A 9,154-nucleotide genomic window follows, 5' to 3' on the forward strand; every position below is an offset into this window, starting at 1 on the left:
CTTAAACTATATTATTAAGGATAAAAATTTTATTTAATTATTTAAAAAACATAATAATTGTACATTTTTAAGAATGTGTACCATCTATCATGGACATTTATTTTAAAACAAAAAAAATATATTATTTAGTCAAAAAGTTAAATCAAAGTTTTCGACAAACTTTTCTGAGTAATAAGTGTGTGATTAGCAACCATTGATTTATGTTAAGTTTTATTGAGAAGTCATATAAGTGTGGAGTCTATTGGCTTGCTTTTTGGCTCAAATGAGTTTTGGGAACATTTGTCTGGTTTAAATTACTCAAAGTTGAGTTTTGGACGTGTATTGCATTTATTGCATATTTATTTGAAGGTTACATGTTTTTTAGTGTGTTAGTCATTCATTTAGAGTCATATAATTTAGACTGTAATGTAATTGATTCATATGCATGTGAGTTTGTCATTTAATGAGTGGGGAGTATTGATATTCTCACTATGAGACCAATGCTTGAGTAAGCATGGTGGTTGTGTCGGTATTGCTGAGAGGGACTGTTAGACCCCATCTTGTGAAAGTGTAAGTAAGAAGCCTCTTACTCTAGTCAATAGGACTTAGTCTATAGAAGCAGTCTGGACTAAGAGCTCTCATGCAGAAAAGGTCAAGAACCAGAGCTCTTACTCAAAGAGTGAAGGTTCCTACATACAGAGTCCGCGCTCAATCTCCGTGGACGATCAAGCCTTATGCGCCAAAAAGCTTAAGCGCTTGATGCAAAACTACAACTCCAGACACAGAGCCTATGCATAGTATATGCAGAACCTCTGCACAATACATGGAGAGCTTCTGTATAGTACATGTAGAGCCTCTGGTCTCCTATCTCCATGGAACACGCGTTTAGTCCAAACATTCTCGCAAGCATCAAACAAAATCAAGGCGGCTTGACCTAGTCCGCTCCACTTTTCAAGGGCAGTCAACAATAAGGATGCAGACTCAGTAACTCAGAGATTCAAGCCATAATTATAGCATAGTTTGTTTGACTTAGGCGTATATAAGGAGGCTTCCTCCTCAGGTTCAAATAATCTGAGAGTGCTGACTTATATTATATTCTTTTCTTGTGAGAATATGTTTAGATTGAGGATTGTTATTTTCATCCAATAAAAGATTCTGATTTATTCAAGTCTTCTATTGTTCTTATTTATATTGAACATTTTGTTTTATCAAACTCAGTACACTGTTCGTACTTCAATCATATTCTTTATCAACTGTGTTTTTCTGAGAATTAAGAGTATATGGGTTTCAACAATTGGTATCAGAGCCTGCTAATCAAACTCATTGATTAGTCGATCGATATCCATAAGGATACCACTCTTAATTTATGATTATTCGTTTTAAAAAAAGAATTTCATTCTTATTTTTGATCCATTTAAAAACGTCTGCTTTTAGTATTCTGGAAATCAATTTCGCGTCGTATATTACTTTCTCGTCAATGTTTCTTTTCAAAATCCTAAATGAAAATGTCTAGTCAAACGTGGAACTCCATGTATAGTGTTGGATCTTTGACAAAACCTCCAACTCTCATTAGGGAAGAATATCCCCAATGGAAAATACGTATGATCAACTTTTACGAAGGTCTAGACCTCGAGCTTTACGAATCGATTTTAAACGGCCCTTATATACCCACTACACTAATTCCTCATATTCCTGTTGTTGGCGATACGGTCGAAGTACCTGCCAGGAGAGTTCCCAAGTTTCATCGAGATTGGGACGATGAGGACAAGCGTAGAGTGGAAGTGGACCAGAAAGCCAAAAGGCTTTTAATTATGGCACTTCCTAATGAGATTTTTCAATCTCTAGACGCTTGTGAATCTGCCAAAGATCTATGGGATCAACTGGCAAACCAGCTTGAAGAGGGAATAAAAATGAAGAAAAACCGTTGTGCTCAATGTTTAAATGAGTACAATAGTTTCCAAGCGCTTCCTAATGAGTCTTTAGAACAGACTTATCATAGATTCAACACAATGATCAACAAGTGTCGCAAATATGATGTGATCAGAACCCAAGAGGAGAACAATATGCTCTTCTTGAAGAGATTGAATACAGAATGGGGAAACTTGACCATGTCTCTCTAGACGAATCAAGATCTGGAGCAATGGACTCTTCATGACGTGTATGGGACTCTGCAAGCACAAGAGCAAGAAGTGCAGAAGGCTAAGGTCGCTCTTGGTGGACCTCTGGCTCTTGTCTCTGACTCAAAAGAGACAGGATCTAGTCAACCACACAGAGAACGGAGATCCAAGGAGGAATGGCGAAAGGGGAAGAAGGATCTTATCATGGAGAGCGATGAAGAAGACATAGCATCTAGCTCTGAAGACGATGACATTAGTGCCTTTGCACATTCCTTGGCCTTGATTACCAAGAAATTTTAGAGGAAATTTGGGAAGAAAATCTTTGATAAACGAGAAAGACAAGGCGATCGAAGCAAAAGCAGAGATTTTGAAGGAAGGAACCCTCCCTCTGTGTTAAACAAGAAGGAGGAAGAGCAGTCGGAACAGAAGAAGCAAGATGTCAGATGCTTCAGATGCGGGAGGATGGGGCACTACTCCAAAGAGTGCATAGGCCCTTTGGTGAAAGATGAGTTGTACTACAAAAATAAGTACAAGTATAATCGATCCCAAAGGAGTCTCATGGCTGAATAGGAGAACTGGGTCTCTGACTCCTCATCTGAAGAAGAAGACCAAGCCCATTTATGTGGAATGGCTGTTGAGAACGACACAGAAGAGTCTGGATCTGGCTCCGACTCCCAGGTATGTTCCATCTCTGGTTATTCTCATTCTGACCTGGAAGAAAGCATCTCTGCTTTAACAAATGATTTCATAAATCTACAGCAAAAGCTCTCTGTCAAAAAATCTAAAAGAAAGTCTTTGGAAAAGGAAAAGTTATTCTTTGAACGAGAGACAGAGCTATTAACTGTAGAAAAACAAGAATTGTCAGTGGAGAATGAAAAACTTTTGCAAACAAAACGGTCCACTGAAATAAGTTTTAAATCAGAGTGCACAGAACTAAAAGCGGCTATACAAATAAAGAAAAAGAGCTTTTAGAAAAGGAATGTGACAGACTAAACTCTGAGGCCCTCAAAAATTATTTTCAAAAGAAAAGAGAATTTTTACACTAGAGCTTACAAAGAAAAGAGCTCTTGATCAAAAAATATYAAGATGCTCAGCAGGTGTATGAAAAAGTTAATTCTCAACAGGATGGAGCAGGGATAGGTTATACAGACCTAGACCTCACTTGGAAGAAGAAAACTACTCTTGAATCTGTCTTTAGGTTAGGAGCTAAGCAAAAACCAGATTTTCCAATTCTGCATACAGCCTCACCTTTCAAAAGATGTAAGCTTGAGAATGGGGCCAAAACTCAAAGGTTAAAGTTAAAAAATATCTCTTATTCTTCAAAAGTATGCAACAAGTTGATTTAAAAAGCATACAGAAGACAGACGAGATCTTTTGTTTTGGCTCTCCTAATCTTGAACATCCAAAAACAAATGGTGATGTTGTTAAACCAGAACCAGATGAAATCAAGAGTTCATCCATAGAAAAATTTCTTAAAACTCTAGATCCAAAATTATTGGATGACTTCACAGAAACGGTGAGACAGGTTTTCGAGCAAGATTTGCTTGAGGCCTTGAATTATCCTTCTAAAGGTCATACAGATTCTTCTGAGAGTAATTCTTCAGATACTTTTGAAAGTTCTTCAACACAAAAGATGTATGAAGGCTCTAGCTCATGCGTACGAGAATCTCAAGTTCTTAATGATACCTTTGCATTTCGATACTCACAGAAGGATTTTATTGACTCTAACTCCGAGTCAGAGGTGGACTCGATTAAAGAGCAAGTTGAGACAGATATTATAGCAAAAGAACCAGAGGTTGCAAAACTTCCAAATGAGAAAAAGATTATCCTAGGTTCTGGTCTTGTTAGCATGACAACAAGAGCTAAATTCTCTTCAAAGTTTGAATACATGGCAAATAATACAAAGTCTGTTTCCTCTGCATCAAAGGGCTCTAAACCTATTTCTAAGCCAATTAAGTTCACTCCAGAATAGAAGGGAAAATCCACTGCTGACTCTAATTTTAATTCCTCTATTTCAGAGAGGCCTCTGAAGGCCAAAGGAGTAGGAAGGGATAAGAAGAAAACTGAGCAGATTCATTCTAAGAAGTCAAAACAACTAGATCTAGATAGGAAGTTTGTTAGAACTACCAATGCTAGGAATGATTGTAATAACATGTTCTTTAAATCAAATAAATCATTTTATCATCAAAAATGTGTTCATACTTGTGAATGTTTCTCTCTGTTGCAAAAGTTGAAGCAACATTTCTCTAATCCTAACTGTATTCTCTCTGGGTCATCAAGGATAAATTCCAAGAAGACCCAGAAGAGAAAGAAAGCTCCTAAAGCTAAGTCTAAAAAACCAGAGCTCAAGTCTGATAACTTAGGTGCAGAGACAAAACCTCTCCCCCAAACTAAAAACCAATCTTCCAACCCTAATCATCGAGGACCCATTATGAAATGGGTACCTAAGTCCTTGTAATTTGTTTTGCAGAAGCAGCATGTGGACATTTGGTATCTCAACTCCGGATGCTCGAGACACATGACCGGCAATAAGAGGCTACTCTTCTCATACAAAGAGAAAGTTTGAGGTAGAGTAACCTTTGGGGATAATATGCAAGGAGAGATAAAGGGATATGGAGATCTTCTTCAAGGTAAGGTTTCTGTCTCTAAGGTTTCTTATGTCTCTGAGCTTAAAAATAATCTTTTGAGCATAAGTCAACTATGTGATTCTGGCTACAATGTCAAGTTCCAAAAAGAAGCTTGTTTTATTATGTCAGAATCAGGTCAGGAGTTGCTAAGAGCCAAACGTAAGAGAAATCTATATCTTATGAACTTCTCACCAAGAGATAATTTAGAGACTCTCTGTGTCGTATCTCGTAAGTGTGAAAAAGCATGGCTCTGGCATCACAAGCTGTCTCATTTAAATTTTCAAAATATAGAGAAGCTTGTGAAAAATAATATGGTTAACGGACTTCCTGCTATAAAGTTCGAAAAGGACCATCTTTGCTCTGCGTGTGAAATGGGAAAGCTCAAAAGAGCATCCCACAAAATAAAGACATATGTGTCCTGTGTCAGACCTCTGCATATGCTTCATGTGGATCTTTGTGGTCCAATCTCTGTGCAGAGCTTGTCTGGTAAGAAGTATATCGTTGTTTTAATTGATGACTATTCACGATATACTTGGATTGAGTTTGTAAGGTAGAAATCAGATGTCCCAGAGCTGCTGATTAAGCTGATGACCAAGATTCAAGTTCTTCTATAGAGCAAAATTCAAAAGCTGAGAAGTGACAATGGAACAGAGTTTAAGAACACAAAAATTGATGCGTACTTAGACAAGGAGGGCATATCTTAGAAATTCTCTGCAGCAAGAACAACACGGCAAAATGGTGTAGTAGAAAGAAAGAATCGCACACTGGTTGAAGTAGCAAGAACAATGCTAGAAAGCTCTGGTCTTCCAACCCACTTTTGGGCAGAAGCCATCTCAACCGCTTGCTTTATCCAAAATAGAGCAACGGTGGTAAAGAGGCATATGAAGATGCCTTACGAATTAATCAACCGAAGAAAGTCTAATATTAAATTTTTACATGTCTTTGGTTGCAGATGCTTCATTCTAAATGACCGTGATCAACTTGGCAAGTTTGATAAGAAGGCTGATGAAGGTAAGTTCCTTGGTTACTCTACACAAGCCAAGGCGTATAGAGTCTTCAATCAACAAACCAAGACTATCATGGAAAGCATCAATGTCTCATTCGACTATAAAGAGCATATGACTTCAGAGTACCTCAGCTCTGGACTCGAGCTTAACAAGTCGACTTCCAATTCTCAAATAAAGTCAAGGGAATTGGAACTCAAGCTCTTATTTGAAGACTTCTTTGGCGATGAGGACATCTCTGTACATGCACCCAGAGATGAGTTTGCCCGTGTAAGTGAAGAACCACAATCTACAAGCACTTCAGTCTCTGGTCCTTCACACACTTATGCTTCCTCTAGGGATCATGCTAATCCACAACCAGAGCATACAAGCTCTGAATCAGAGCCCAGTCATATAGAGACAGAGCATAATGTTTCTGTTTCTGAACCTGGCTCCTCTGTACCATCATCCGAGGGGGAGCAAGCATAACATTTTTCACCATTAATGAGCCAAATGCCTAATTTATCTATGGAACGTGATCAAATGACCCCGACCTCTGTATCTGTCCCAAGAACAAGATGGACAAAAGATCATCCTCCACCAGATCATTGGTAAACCTTCAAGTGGTGTAAAGACAAGGGCTGCCACTGCAAATGAATGTTTATTCGTAAACTTTTTAAGCATGGTATAGCCTAATAAAGTCCATGAAGCCCTACAAGACCCAAGTTGAGTTGATGCCATGCAAGAAGAGCTTCAACAATTTGAAAGAAACAAGGTATAGAATCTTATGCCTTTACATAAGGATAAAATTGCTATTGGCTGTAAATGGGTTTTCAGGAACAAGAAGGATGAGGATGGGATCATTGTGAGAAATAAAGCCAGGCTTGTAGCAAAAGGCTATTGCCAAGAAGAAGGCATAGACTATGACGAGACCTTTGCGCCAGTAGCAAGGCTAGAAGCTATACGCTTATTCTTAGCCTTTTCTGCACATAAAGGATTCCGAGTCTATCAAATGGATGTCAAGTCAACCTTTTTGAATGGTAAGCTGAAGGAGGAAGTCTATGTTCAACAACCTCCGGGGTTTGAAAGCTCCACACATCCAGAGTATGTCTATTTCTTGGACAAAGCTCTGTATGGACTTAAACAAGCGCCTCGAGCCTGGTATGAACGTCTTTCGTCTTTTCTCTTATCGAATGGTTTTGAAAAAGATAAAATCGATACTACTTTGTTCATTAAGAGGTATAAAAGTGAGATGCTTCTAGTACAGATTTATGTGGACGACATTATATTTGGATCAACAAACCAGAGGCACTGTGATAAGTTCTCTCTTTGATGATGAGTGAGTTTGAAATGAGCATGATGGGAGAATTAACATTCTTCCTCGGCTTGCAAGTAGAATAGAAGGAGGATGGTATTTTTGTTAACCAAGCTAAGTATGTCTCTGACATATTAAAGAAATATCAACTCCACAACTCTTCCACAATGAGAACACCAATTGCAACGGGAACTAAGCTTGACATAGATCCATCTGGAAAACTGGTGGATGTTAAGACTTACCGTGGAATGATTGCATCACTGTTGTATCTCACGGCTAGTCGACCAGACATTATGTTTGCTACGTGTCTCTATGCTAGATATCAAGCAAACCCTAAGGAATCTCACCTATCAGCTGTGAAAAGAATCTTTAGATACCTAAAAGGAACTCAATTTCTGGGTCTCTAATATCTAAAGTATTCCGGTTTTGATCTTATTGCATATACAGATTCTGATCATGCAGGATGCAAACTTGATAGAAAGAGTACATCAGGGAGTTGTCAATTACTAGGAGACAAGCTCATAAGCTGGACTTCAAAGAAGAAAAATTGCATCTCTACCTCCACTGCTGAAGCAAAGTATGTAGCCGCAGCCAGCTGCTGTTCCCAAGTAATATGGATGAAAATTTTGTGTGATTCAGAAAGAGCCATCGCGATCACAACCAATCCCATTCAACATTCTAAAACAAAGCACATCGATGTACGCTACCATTTCATGAAGGACCATGTAGAGAAATGTACGATTGAAATGTTTTTCGTTAGTACAGATCATCAATTTGCTGACATTTTTACAAAGGCTCTTGATGAAAAGAGATTCAACTTTTTGGTTAGCAAGTTGGGTATGCTCAATATTCACTAACAACGACAAGAGCCTCTGTATTTACTATACAGAGCTTCTGCATCCCTTCTGAGCATACTTCTGTATTTGTTTTAAGTTTTGATCCATGAGACAGAGCCTCTGCATAGTACATGCAGAGCCTCTTGCTCAAGTCTAAATAGTCTTGTAATATAGCACCTCTGTACCTTGTTCATCATGCTTATGCATTACTTATCATTTATGATCCAAGCATAGTTCAATGGGGAGCAAATCAAGCAGAACTACAGTCGAGGGGGAGCATTAGATCATGCATCATACAAAGCCTCTGTCTCTAAAAACTTTTATGATTATAGGACAGAGCCTCTGTATGTACCATACATAGCTTCTGCCTTTAAACATAACAAGTTTGTTACACAGAGGACCTGTATAGTCCAACCATGAGCCTCTATATAAGACCCTAAGGTATGTTATCTTACACTTAAGTACTACTCTGGTTACTTTCTTAAATCTCTTAAACAATCTAAGCACAGTAACTCTGCATTCTAATACAGAGTTTCTGTCTCTTGGTTGTTGTTTCCTTCACACCAGAGTATGAATGCTTGTCAATTTCCTCTCAAAGTTTTTTAAAAAATATTATTTTAAAAGGAAGGCGTACAATTCTTATTTGTTAATATTTTATTAGATTGTCATTTACAAAAGCGTCACCGCCTGTTATTTTAATTTTTCAAAAAAGGGAGGCGTCATTTGCAGCTGGCAGTCCACGTGGCAACTCCCCACAGGTGGTTGAAAAACCGATTTAGTTTTCTGACGTTTGGGCGGCGCGTAACACTCAAGTGCTCTATTTTTTATTCTATTTAAACAAATCTTTTCCCCCAATTTTTCATTTACGCCTTCAAATACTCTCAAGAACTTTCGTCGTCTTCAAGCTCTTGAATTGCCATTAACAACCTTCTCAAGCTTTTCTGCAACTACAATCTTTGGTGGAATCGTTCACAATCATTCTCCAAGTAAGTACATCAAACCTTTCTCCAGACCTGTTAAAGAATCAAGAACTGATTCTTTTCAAACCCTAGTTTTTCAAAACCCTCTTCCAAACCTACAATTATGTCTTCCTCAGATTCTGGAAACTCTCAAGCCCACACTACAACCCTCAAAACAGTGGAGGAAACCATCCAAAATGTGGTTCCACTTCCACTAAAACCAAACAACCATGCCCTTAAACTCTCCTTAGACAGTTTTGACCTAAAAGTTCACCTTGTCATTGACATCCTTCAATACCATTTCTTGAACCCTGCACTTAAAAATACGGACGATCTTG

This window comes from Cynara cardunculus, unplaced genomic scaffold (assembly GCF_001531365.2).
Source record: "Cynara cardunculus var. scolymus isolate 2C unplaced genomic scaffold, CcrdV1 Un_Scaffold_1903, whole genome shotgun sequence".
Lineage (NCBI taxonomy): Eukaryota > Viridiplantae > Streptophyta > Magnoliopsida > Asterales > Asteraceae > Cynara > Cynara cardunculus.